Raw genomic sequence first — 13,947 nt, 5'->3', positions numbered from 1 at the left:
CAGGGGTCCTGTACTTATACCCCTAAAGTCTTTGTTCTCTCTGTGCATGTGGGCCCTGAGCCCGGTCTGAACCAGTTCTGGGTGGATCCTGAGTACTTTGTTTTGCTGGCTGCATCTTTCCTTTCAGAGTGAGGGGCAGGGTCCTCAGCCGCCCAGCAGGAGGTGGAGCCAGCATTGTGGCAGGCAGGCACAGCCCTATTCAGCCCAGGTGGTAACTCCTCCCACCACTCAGGTTGCAATTGCTTCATTCAGCCAAGTGCTGACTCATCCAGCCTCTGGGGGAATTCCCCAGCCCCTGTCACTCACAAACCAGACAGTCAATACACAAACAGGCCCAGGCACACAGAAGGGTCAGACAAGAGAACAGCAACTTTCTAAAAGTGCTGTTCTCAAACACAGGATTTAAAAACCACCTTTCCTAAAAGATGTATTATTAAATTCTGAGTTCAGGGATACTAGATACTTATGTCCTATCTTGTTCCTATGGGAAGAAATGCTGTTAACCACTGTAGCCAGCATCCCCCATGTTAACCTATGGAGCAAGATAGCCTTACAATAGTGAAAAACGAAAATGGCTGTAATTCACTACCAGAGCATGGTACCTGCACTAGTACATGCTCTACCTTTCACATACACTGCACCCTGCCCAGGGGGGTACCTTGGGCCTTCCATAGGGGTGACTGATGTGCACGAAAAGGGAAGGGTTAGGCCTGGTCAGTGGGGACACTGACCAGGAGGACATGGCAGTTCTAAACTGCCCATAGGCGCTGCAGTGGCAGGCCTGAGACACCATTTTAGAGCTACTCCTGTGGGTGGCACAATCAGTGCTGCAGGCCCACTAGTAGCATTTGTCATCACCAGCCCTGGCACACCCAGTGCACTTTACTAGGGACTTCATGGTGATACAAATATGCCAAACATGTATATCCAATCAAAATACCAATTTACATAGGGAGCACTTACACTCTGGCACTGGTCAGCAGTGGCAGAGTGTCCAAAGCATCTAAACCAGCAAAAACGAAATCCAGCACAGCATCAAAAATACAGGAGGCAGAGGCAAAAAGATGGGGGTAATCACGCCAAAGATGCCAGGTCTAACACGTGTCCCCTCCAGCTGAAAGTGGGGAGAACTACCCACCCTCTTGGGAGTTCTCTTCACTAAGGCGGAAAAACCTGGACAGACCATCAGTGTTGGCATGTTCTGTACCACGGCGGTGTTCCACCGTAAAGTCCATTCCCTGTAGGGAGATGGACCACCTCAACCGTTTTGGATTTTCACCCCTCATGTGCATTAACCACCTGAGGGGCCTGTGGTCGGTCTGAACACGAAAGTGAGTCCCAAACAGGTAGGGCCTCAACTTTTTCAGAGCCCAGACCACAGCAAAAGCCTCCCTTTCAATCGCACTCCACTTCTGTTCCCTGGGGAGTAGCCTCCGACTAATGAAAGCTACTGGCTGGTCTCCATTCTCCTCAGTGGCTTGTGAGAGTACTGCTCCCACACCATGCTCTGAAGCGTCCGTCTGAACTATGAACTCACTGGAAAAGTCAGGTGCCTTGAGCACCGGTGCTGTGCACATCGCAGTCTTCAGGGCCTCAAAAGCAGTTTGGCAGGCGTCAGTCCAGTCAACTCTTTTGGGCAACTTCTTGGAAGTGAGTTCTGTCAAGGGGGCGACAATGGTGCCATATCCCTTGACAAACCGTCTGTAATACCGGGTGAGTCCTAAAAAGGCTCTCACCTCTGTCTGGGTCTTGGGGGGCTCCCAAGCCAGAATGGTATCTATCTTTGCCTGTAGGGGCGCCACCAGGCCGCTCCCCACCTGGTGTCCCAAATACACCACAGATCCCTGCCCTATCTGGCACTTGCTGGCCTTGATAGTGAGGCCTGCCTTTTGCAGAGCCTTCAACACTTCGCAGAGGTGTTGCAAGTGTTCCTCCCACGTGGGGCTGAACACAGCAATGTCATCCAGGTATGCGGCGCTGAATTCCTCCAGCCCGGACAGTACCTGGTTAACCAGTCTCTGGAACGTGGCAGGGGCATTCTTCAACCCAAAGGGCATGACACGGAACTGGAAGTGCCCCTCTGGAGTTGAAAATGCTGACCTCTCTTTGGCCCCATCAGTTAAGGCAATCTGCCAGTACCCCGAAGTCAAATCAAATGTACTGAGGTACTTGGCAGCTCTCAACCGATCCACGAGCTCATCAGCTCTGGGGATAGGGTGTGCGTCAGTCTTCGTGACCGCATTGAGCCCACGGTAGTCCACGCAAAACCGGAGTTCTGGGGGGCCACCGGGGGTAGCAGCTTTCTTGGGAACCAAGACCACTGGGCTAGCCCAGGGGCTGCTGGAGGGCTCAATCACCCCTAGCGCCAACATCTTGGAAACCTCTTCCTTGATGCTGGCCCTGACCTTGTCAGCTACCCTGTAAAATTTTTGCTTCACAGGCAGACTGTCTCCAGTGTCCACGTCATGGACGCACCAGTTGGTGACTCCTGGGGTCAGGGAGAACAGAGAGGAGAACTGACCCAACACTTGGCGACAGTCGCTCTGCTGTTCTGGGGTCAGGGTGGGCGAGAGGACCACACCATCCACTGACCCATCGTGCTCCTTAACTGCCAGGAGGTCAGGGAGAGGATCACTATCCTCTTCCATTCCTGCATCTGTAGCCATGAGCATGGTTACTTCAGACCTCTCAAAGTGTGGTTTGATGCGGTTCACGTGCAAAACTCTCAGGGGCTGCCTGGGAGTCTTCAGGTTAACCAGGTAGGTTACCTCACTCTTCCTTTCCACCACCTCGTATGGCCCAGACCACTTGTCCTGGAGCGCGCAAGGCTCCACTGGCGCCATCACCCACACTTTCTGCCCAGGTTGAAATTCGACCAGAGTGGTATTCTGGTCGTACCATCTTTTCATTTCTTCCTGGCTTGCTTCCAGGTTCGCCTGAGCGAGTTTCCTGAAGCGTTGTGTCTGGTTGCGGATGGCCAGCACATAGCTGAACACATCCTGGGGGGTTTTCCCACGGGACTTTTCCCAACCCTCCTTCACCAGTGAGAGAGGTCCTCTGACAGGGTGGCCATACAGGAGTTCAAAGGGACTGAACCCTAAGGACTTCTGAGGCACCTCCATGTAGGCAAACAACAGGCATGGTAACAAGACGTCCCACTTCCGTCTCATGGGCTCCGCTAGGCCCATAATCATACCTTTCAGGGTCCGGTTGAACCTTTCAACCAACCCGTTTCCTTGAGGGTGGTAAGGAGTGGTGAACTTATAAGTTACCCCACACTCCTCCCACAGAGACTTCATGTACCTAGAGATGAAGTTGGTACCCCGGTCGGAGACCACCTCTCTGGGGAACCCCACACGGGAAAAGATCCCCATCAACGCACGGCCCACCACGGGTGCTGTGATTGTCCTGAGAGGGACTGCTTCCGGGTACCGGGTGGCATGGTCCACCAAGACCAGGATGAACCTGTTGCCTAAGGCTGTCTTGGGGTCCAGGGGCCCTACGATATCTATGCCCACCCGCTCGAAAGGGGTGCTCACCACTGGGAAGGGTTGAAGGGGAGCCTTCAACTTCATTCCAGTCTTGCCACTAGCTTGACAGGTTTGGCAAGATCTGCAAAAGGAACCGACGTGCTTCCTCATCTGGGGCCAGTGGAAGTGGGTGACAAGCCGGTTCAGGGTCTTGTCTTTCCCCAGATGTCCTGCGAGAGGCACATCATGAGCCAGACCCATTAGGAAGTTACTGAAGCGCTCGGGTACCACCAGCACACGGGCTGCACCGGGCTCAGCAAACTTAGGCTCGCTATAAAGTAGGTCACCTTCCCAGTAAACATAGTGATCTTTGACTGCTCCACCTGCTGCCTGATCTACAGCCTGTTGCCGCAGACCAATGAGGGAAGGGCATTCCTTCTGCTCCCTGCAGAACTCCTCCCTGGAGGGACCACCTTCTTGCTGCCAATGGGTCAGCTCAGGTAGGTCTCCCAGTTCGGCCACCTGTTCCCCTGTAGGTTCCAGGGCATCCCCCTCAGGTTCTGCTTCCTCCTGGACCGTGGGAACGGCTGGGGCTGGTTTCCCGCGCCCTCTGCCTCTTCCTCTCCTGGCAGGTCTCTGGGCCACTGTTTCAGGCTCCAGTTCTGCTGATTCACCCCTACTGGCTGCCATAGCACGCGTGGTCACGCAGATCCACGCAGGCAGACCCAACATCTCCAAGTGAGTTCGGTGTTCTATGTCTTTCCATGGAGAACTCTCCAGGTCGTTGCCTAACAGACAGTCCACAGGCAAGGCATCACTGACAACCACCTCCAAAAGACCAGAGACTCCTCCCCATTCAAAGGAAACCTTCGCTAGCTTGCAGAGGCGCACTGAGCTGTCAGCGGCCACTACGGGGCGGAGTACACCAGGGATGATTTGCTCGTCAGACACCCACTGACACCTCACGGATGTCACACTGGCTCCGGTGTCTCTCAGAGCCTCAACCTCCCTCCCATTGATGGTCACCTTCTGCCCATATTTCTTAGTGTTAGAGGGCAGTAAGGTTTCCTGGACCACCTCTTGGTCTCCTAGCGAGACAAGGGTCATAACTGCTAGCTCTCCCCAGTCACTAGAAACCAAATCCCCACCCAAAGCTACACTAGCTAACGCTGGGGCGGGAGCACCAGTGGGTGCGGGCTTCTTCTTGGGACATTTCGGAGCAATATGGCCCACCTCGTTGCAGTGATAGCAGGTAGGGGGACCCTGGTTATTTCTCTTGTCCCGCCTACCCTTAGAGGGCCATGGCTGTTTAGGCTTGGGGGTTTGGGAATCCTTTTCCGGGGAACTACTTTGGGGCCCTTGTGAGAACTCCTTTTGGTTACCCTTGTCCCCCCCACTCTTCTGCTGGGGACCCTGCCCACCTTTGGCTGCGGTACCCACAATTCCTTTGTGGACCCTGGTACTGGTCCAGCGGTCCGCCTCCTTAGCAAGCTCAATGGGGTCTGTCAGCTTGCTGTCTAAAAGATGCTGGCGCTGCTCTGGAACACAAAGACTACTCAAGTGCTCCCAACTGATTAAATGCAACAACCCCTTCAAATCAGTTACTTTACTGCCCTTCATCCAACCGTCCAGTGCCCGCGAGTACCCATTCACACACTCCATCCAAGTCTCAGACTCTTTCTTCTTGGAGTTTCTAAACTGCAGTCTGTACTGCTCTGGAGTAAGGCCATACCTGAGACATAAGGCCTCCTTCATATTGGGGTAGGTCATGGCACCTGTCAACTCTAAGGGCTCTAGAGCACTCCTCCCAGACGCCTCAAAATGTTTCCACAGGCCCGCCCCCCAATACTTGTCAGGCACATCATTCATCTTCAATGCAATTTCATACGAAGTGAACCAGGCATAAATATCCTCACTCCTATGGTAATTCTGTACCAGGTCTTTGGGAATATATACTTTACCCCCATGCACTGGCTGCGCGCTGCCACCATTTGAACTGGCATCCACCTCCTTGTTTTTCAGATCCAGCTCTTTTATTCTCAATTCATGAGCCAAAAGCAATTTCTTTTCCTCTAAGGTGCGGGCATGCTTGCTCTCCTCCGCCGCCTTCTCTACTTCCAATTGCCTCATTTTCATTTTCATGACCTCCAAGTCATATTCTCTTATTCTTTGATTTTCCTGTAACTCTTCTGGGGTGAGGCCCCTACTGGAGTGGTTGCTGCCAGCTCCTGAGCCTACTCTGCCCACTGGCAGATCTTTGCCTTGAAAAGCATTTTCTACATCCACATCATCATCTCCCTCTTGTGCCTCCCAATGGGCTTTCAAGATTCTCTGCAGCTCCTCTTTCCTGTAGGCGCTTTTTATGGGGCACTCAAACTCAAGGCAGAATTTCCTAAGTTGCTCAACTTTGTATGAATACAAATCTCCAATGGCAAACTCCAATTCCACTTCTGCCCTCTCACTGGGTGCCTTCCCATTCTGAGACATGATGCTTTTCGAAGAGTTACTCAAAAATAGAATTCAAAAAACTCAAAAAACAATAGTATGCGGTGGCGTAGTGGTCTGCACTCACTAGTGATGTACACCAATTACTGTGGGTCAAGTACAAATACAAGTTCAAATCCCACCGCCTGACCACCAATGTTAGAACTGGGGGTCTCTAGTTGGCAGAGGTAGGTACCACTGTCCAAATAGGGACCCTTGCTTCTAGTCAGGACAAGGAGATAACCCTCTCAGATAACCCCTGCTCGCCCTCAAGGTAGCTTGGCCTGAGCAGTCTAGGCTAACCAGAGGCAATGCGTTAAGTATTTGTACCAACACTCACAGTAACACAGTGAAAACACCACAGACTGATTCCACAACAGTTTAGGAAAATAAAGATATTTATTCTAAACTACACAAGACCAAAGCGGCAAAAATCCAACATACACAGTTCAAGGATATGGTTTCAAAAGAGTTCTTCAGGTTGTAATCAAAGTTCTTTAAGTTGCGTTAAAATAATCCACAGATGCGTGAAAAGTTCACAGTTGCGTCACGTTTACTCACAGTACCTTTTAGGTGCAACAAAGTTCCACAAGCAGGAAGCTGGTGCGGTGGAAACAAGCGATGCGTTACTCCTGAGACCCTGGGGAGGCGATGCGACAGCCCCGCTGCAGCAGCGGGCGTGTTGCGACGAATCCGGTCTGTATGGGGAGGAAGGCAGCTTGCGTAGATTCCGGTGCGTAGGTTCCGTAGGAAGTCTGTTCTCGCAAAGGCACGATGCGATGATCTCGTAGGGGCTGCGACGATCTCCGGGGCGACGATGCGCGATCCAGCGGTGATCCTCTCTCTCGCAGCTCCTCGATGCGATGGTTCTGCGACGGTGCTCGCAGCGACGTGATGCGGTCCGCAAGCAAGCGGTGCGGCGATCTCACCCAGCGACGACAGGCTCTGCGACGACACTCGCAGCGATGTTCGATTCTCCCGCACCGGTCTGGTGCGTCCCGCAAACGAAGGATGCGACGGCTCCGGCAGCGGCGTCAGGTGCTGCGCCGATCTCGACCTTCGTAGCGGCGGGAAACTTCTCGCACTGTCGGGGATGCGCTCCGCAAGCGAGCGATGCAACACTTTTCAGCTTCAAAAGTCTCTCAAGCTTAGTTTCAAGTTTCCAGCTCAGGTTCAACTTCCAGAGGCCCCACAACTGGATCAAGCACTCTAGGAAGGACAGAACTCTCTCAGCAGAGTTCAGGGAGACTGGGGGTGAAGTCCTTTTGTTCCTGGGACTTCAAAAATAGGGAGCCAGCTCTTCTCAGGCCCTTGGAGATTCCTTCAAGACAGGGGACACAGCTCACAGCAAAGTCCTTCCCCTCTCCTTGGCAGCAAAGCAACAGCAGGTCAGTCCAGCAGAGCAACAGCAGGACAGTCTTCCTTCTTCAGAGTCAGCTTTCTCCTTGGCAGAGGTTCCTTCTTGATTTCCAGGATGATCTAATTTTCTGTTGTCAGGGGTCCTGTACTTATACCCCTAAAGTCTTTGTTCTCTCTGTGCATGTGGGCCCTGAGCCCGGTCTGAACCAGTTCTGGGTGGATCCTGAGTACTTTGTTTTGCTGGCTGCATCTTTCCTTTCAGAGTGAGGGGCAGGGTCCTCAGCCGCCCAGCAGGAGGTGGAGCCAGCATTGTGGCAGGCAGGCACAGCCCTATTCAGCCCAGGTGCTAACTCCTCCCACCACTCAGGTTGCAATTGCTTCATTCAGCCTAGTGCTGACTCATCCAGCCTCTGGGGGAATTCCCCAGCCCCTGTCACTCACAAACCAGACAGTCAATACACAAACAGGCCCAGGCACACAGAAGGGTCAGACAAGAGAACAGCAACTTTCTAAAAGTGCTGTTCTCAAACACAGGATTTAAAAACCACCTTTCCTAAAAGATGTATTATTAAATTCTGAGTTCAGGGATACTAGATACTTATGTCCTATCTTGTTCCTATGGGAAGAAATGCTGTTAACCACTGTAGCCAGCATCCCCCATGTTAACCTATGGAGCAAGATAGCCTTACAATAGTAAAAAACGAAAATGGCTGTAATTCACTACCAGAGCATGGTACCTGCACTAGTACATGCTCTACCTTTCACATACACTGCACCCTGCCCAGGGGGGTACCTTGGGCCTTCCATAGGGGTGACTGATGTGCACGAAAAGGGAAGGGTTAGGCCTGGTCAGTGGGGACACTGACCAGGAGGACATGGCAGTTCTAAACTGCCCATAGGCGCTGCAGTGGCAGGCCTGAGCCACCATTTTAGAGCTACTCCTGTGGGTGGCACAATCAGTGCTGCAGGCCCACTAGTAGCATTTGTCATCACCAGCCCTGGCACACCCAGTGCACTTTACTAGGGACTTCATGGTGATACAAATATGCCAAACATGTATATCCAATCAGAATAACAATTTACATAGGGAACACTTACACTCTGGCACTGGTCAGCAGTGGCAGAGTGTCCAAAGCATCTAAACCAGCAAAAACGAAATCCAGCACAGCATCAAAAATACAGGAGGCAGAGGCAAAAAGATGGGGGTAATCACGCCAAAGATGCCAGGTCTAACAGTATGAATGCTGCAGGTCCAAGTGAACAGCATGGACTCACAATGTCAGTAAAAGCCACAACTAGTTATATTTCTGCCACTTTCTTAAAACTGCCATCATCATTTGACACTGCCAAGAAACACAATACTTTAATTCAGACCTTAACTGAATTGGGATGAGACGACAAATCAGATCCTAATCTTTTTTAGGGGACAAGTGTCCAGGCTTTATCTTTTAACAGTGTTTGGAGAAAGCTGGATCCCGCCTTGACCTTGTAATTAATAACTGAAGCTTGACTCTTCAAGCTCTATGATCGCTGTCTCTCGCATACGAAGATGGGTTAATGCGGGTTGATATCTGCACAGGAGTAGGACCTAATTTTCAAAAACTGGAAAGATCAGTACAGCTAGTGCTATGACCAAGGAGAGACTCATCGATTCGCTGATGGGTGGTGCAAATTTAGCGAAAAAAGCTCCAGAGGAAGGATGGCTAGGCTGCAGTCTCGTTTGTTCAATGTCTGCTGTTTGAGCACTAACTTTAGTACACTTTTGAACTTGTTCACAATTGGAGATTACTATAAAAGAAGTTTTATCATATTTTGCAAAACTTTTGCTGCCATTTTCAAGAAGACAATGATGGCCTTCATTCAGGTTGTTGGGGTGTTCACAATGTTAAATCTAAGTTGGTAACTATTATTGTGGAAGAGTAACAAGTGAAAACAAAAATAGGAACAGCTTGGTTTTGCCTTTAGGCTTGGGGGGCATTTCACTGGTTTCTTTAGCCGTTTGCAGTTCTTGCTGGATAGTGGCAGGTCCCCAGATGATGTGGTGGTACCTGCAGCAATAATTATCGTGGCTGCCTGCAGGACTTGTTGTTTTTCTGTTGAGATTGTTTGTTAATGCTTAGAGAAATTACATGATCAGTTGTGACGACATGGGATCTGAGGACTTTTTTTTCTTCCAGGGAGCTCTCTTTTTGGATATAGAGAATATGTTTGCATTAGGAGAAGTAACGGAGAAGCAGAGAGCTTCAATGGAAAGTATAGCATGCCACTTGTAGCATGAGTCGCCATACTAAGCTTTTGATTAATAATGACTGCTGTCTTAAAGTTGGCAACCGAACCGAGGAAGTAAACATTGCTGTGCGAGCAAATGGCGTCGACAACTGGAGAACAGTACAAAGGGGGTTAAAAAGAATTGTATTGAGTCTCATTGTCAATAAAACATGTGAGTTATTGTCCAATGCTGCAACATACATAGCTAATGCTTGAAGCAAACCTACTTGAATGTCTAGTTTAACTGATTGCTATGACAACGCCTGAACGGAAGTAGCTAACGTCTTATTCAAGGTTATTCATGTATCTGGATTAGCATATATTTAAGGAAAAGATTGGCTTGAAGAGCATGCTGTATATTCTTGAGTCTATGGAGGTGAAGGCCTGCTATGAAAGAGTGGAGAAATATTCGAACTGACTAGGCCATGTAAACTGGATGTGCTCTCGGCATGGGGCCTCATTCAACACGTCAGGAAAGAGAGTTAGGGTATGTCAATATCTACAGGCACCCAGTAACTCTTTCCTGTAGGGATCCTTTTTATAGAAGTTGAAATTATGCGAACGTTTGGCACAAGTGAGTCAACATATGGAATGTTATTGCTTATGTCATAAGCACCACCATGCAGGAAGTGCAAAGGTGCAAATCTTCAGAGCTTGCATGCAAGATCTCGCGGCCTGGATGTCCGCCAATTGCCTCAAACTCAACGGAGGCAAGACCGAGGTACTGGTAGTGGGGGGAGGCCAATCAGCGTGGACGTCGGCGTGGTGGCCACCGTGCTTGGGCCCACTACCTGCCCCTTGCCAGAAAGCAAAGAACCTGGGCATTTGGTTTGATTCTGACCTTGCCTTCGGTCCTCAGATCAATCAGGTGGTTGGATCATGTTTTGGGACCCTTAAAAGTCTCAGGAAGGTATTAAAATTCTTACCTATCAGAGCCCGCCAAACTCTGGTGCATGCACTAGTCACGTCAAAGATGGATTACGGCAATCTTCTCTACTTGGGAACCTTGGAAAAGAACCTGAGCCGTCTCCAAGTTCTCCAGAATGCCGCTGCTAGACTAGTGCTTAGACTATCTAGAAGAGCGGGCTCCGCAGCAGCCCTCCGGTCTCTGCACTGGCTCCCGATTCGCAGCAGGGTGGAATTCAAAGCCCTGTGCACGTGCCACCGGATCATCAACGGGAGAGCTCCGCTCCCTTTGAAAGGATTGCTGACACCCTATGAGCCATCTCGCTCTCTGAGATCTTCCGGTTCAGGACTCCTGTCAATTCCCAGGGTGTCCAGAGCCCGGATGGGTGGAAGATCTTTTAGGCTCCTTGCAGCATCCAGATGGAACAAGCTACCAATGGCACTGCGACTAGAACCCTCAGAAACACTGTTCAGAGCCAAGCTGAAGACTGCTCTATTCTCACAGTAATTTTCTGCATTTATCAGTCTGGTACACATTAGCTCATTAGCGCGGGGACACGCCGCTGTGTGTCACCAAGCGCTCTACAAAACCCCCTAAATAGAAATAAATAGAAATAGGTGCAAACATTGCACATCCCCTGCAAAGCTCCTAAGACCCCTCTTGTTCAGCATTATTTTGTTCTTCATTGTATAAAGAAAACACACCCTTCGTCTTTCTGAAAAACAGTTTTCCCCTCAAATGTATAATTTAATGTTGCCCAGGGCAGGCTTTAGGGCAGTGTGACTGGTGCAGCATCACCTAGTGCTGATCTCAGGGGAGGGTGTCACTGTGTTTAGTGTTTATAAAAAAAATGTACGGGTTTAAAAACACCTTCAGTGGAGTTCCTTTTGTGTCCACCAGTTTTCATGCAACAATAAAAATGTCAAGATAATTCTGATGGCTAACATGAGTTTTGTCTAATAAGAGTTTTGACTCATCATAAAGTAGCACAGAGGGTTAATAGACTGCTGCAATTTACGTGTACCATGCAGATCACAGAACTGTATTTTATGGGGATAGCTCAGTGGGATACTGCTTTTGTCACAGAGATCCTTTTGTTGATGACAGTTCATAAGTTAAAAGTATATTGCACAGTAACGTGTGGACTGTCATCAAAGAGCTGCATGAAAACTGTCTGGTATAGGTTATAACGTTATTTCTTTCTCAGTCATTCATTATTCTGATGTTGCTAATTTGCATAGAAACACATTCTTACTAGTAAAGCCGACCCTAACCACTGTGGTATGTTTTAAACCATGAGTTTGTGCTTCTTCGGACCAAAACATCTTAAAATACACTGCCTACTAGTATGGATGAAAAGTGATTACTCCACTTTCTAATCCTTGTTGCTTGTTTTATGTAACATTTCCTATACAATAGTTTACACATGTTTAACTTATTCTCTCTGTATAATGTGTGTGTGACGTAAAGTGCTTTGACAGCTTGCATTGGTGTGGGAAGCACTATAAAACAAATGAAGTGAGAGACGGGCTATGAAGAGATAAAGTGCACGTTTGCAGGGTGGTAGTGAAGGAATCTGTGAACAAAGAGGTAGTTAGGTGGCTGGCGCACCAAAAAAGATTGTTGCACCGGGCACCACCAATGCTAAAGCCGGCCCTGATGCTGCTATTTCAGTAATTAGATGCTCTAGTAACTTTTCATCCAAAATGTAAATTCTAATTCAAATTTCAGCAGATGAAAATATTTATTTCCACTATTGAATTTTATATGAGGTAATATGTTGCTATAAAGCATATTCCCATAATATTTTTAATTATTTCTCCAGTGCTTGCAGAAGCTACTTTTTGCTTGTAGGATTCGTTCTTATGTCATTTGGGATGAATTGTTCAATTATGCAGAATCATTTCCCCCTTGCATTAATGATGTGATAGGTTTCAGTGCCTCACTTACTTATATCATCCAAAAGGCCTGGTTCACAAAGGTATATTACACGTTTGGGTCAGTTTATACTTTTGAGTAAGTTTACTACTTCTTGATATTCACAAACTTGCACCCTGTCGAAACTTACACGTGTGAAGCAGGTTCAGTATTACACACGGCCAATTACAGGAGCACCCTTCCATAGAAAATAATGGAAGTAGGGACGTACTACAGAAGAGTATATTAGTATAAAATTGCAGTTTGTGAATAGCACTTTCATTGTAGAACTGCAAAATCTACTACAAAGTGCAGTTTATGAATCAGGCCAACATTTTTCTTTTTGAATTCTTAGACCGTTACTTGTTAATGGCTTTTTTGACGTTTTTGCTACTTACTCATTTAGGACCCTTGTGGGCGATTTAACTTGAATTCCTTCTACCAATATTAATTTTCCTGATTAAACAAACATTGGCAAAGCCAAATAGGTCAACCATTGGTTGAAAGTATTTAAGCTTTGTCAATGTTTTTTTAGTTTTGTTATTTTTTTGCAAGCATTGTTGCTGGGGAAGTTGTCAGCCCTTATTCAATGTTAAAATAAACACTGGCTAATAGCAAACATATTTCTGGCTCTCAAAAGCAGTCCTGGGCACTGAAATGATGTACTTTGAGTTTGGATCAGCTGCTTGTGAAAGGTCAGAATGCTGACACTCAGGGTTCGATTCCGATTCAGGAAAAAATGCTGTCCTAATGCTATTCAGAGGTTTACCAGATGACAGAATCATATCTGGAGCTTTTTTCTCTTAACATGCAAGAACGATGCAAATTCCAGTCAACTTCCACCCGAATCGTCGGGTCCGATTTGTGCTCTATGTCAGTACTTAAAAGGCTCAGGAAACACGGCGTATGCGTCGTACGGAGGCTCTAATCAACACATTTCCAGATACGCAAGTACGATGCGTATTGAAAACACGTCGGACAGGGCTCCGCTTACCGCAAGTCTCAGCATTCGGACGAGGCGTATTGATGTTCCGAATTGCACCAGAACATGAAAAACAGGCACGAGACGGTGCAGCCTACGTGTCTAATGTGCTGTTTTAATACTGGACTAAGTGGCATTGTTCGCAGACGAGTCTGTCGTGTATATTTCCTCGGGTTGTCACTTGGCTGTCTCGATGCTTCCACAGATGAGTCTGACACGACAGGCTCCTTTCCTACCGACTCATACGTAGAGTTTATTACCCAACCAAATTGTTAGGAACTTTTACACTTCGCATCGTACTTGCACATTCGGAAGGAGTTAGCACGATTCGGTTGGAAAAAATAACGGGTCCCTGTCGGGTAAAATGCTTTCCTTCCTGAATCGGAATCGACCCATTATAGTGAAGTTAGCCAGTGGCAGAAATAGGATGCCTTATCCCCCCTGGTGTATGGTGTAGTCGACAAAGGAAACATGTTGATGACAAAAAGGGTGGGCTGAAATCCCCTCTAAGTAAGTAAATAATACATGTAATTTTGGTAATAACAAAAGTCTTGGCTAAT

The sequence above is a fragment of the Lissotriton vulgaris genome, chromosome 3_1 (genome assembly GCF_964263255.1).
Source record: "Lissotriton vulgaris chromosome 3_1, aLisVul1.2, whole genome shotgun sequence".
NCBI classification, from domain to species: Eukaryota; Metazoa; Chordata; class Amphibia; order Caudata; family Salamandridae; genus Lissotriton; species Lissotriton vulgaris.
The sequence above is the reverse complement of the archived record's forward strand: the minus strand, read 5'-3'. Positions refer to the sequence as shown.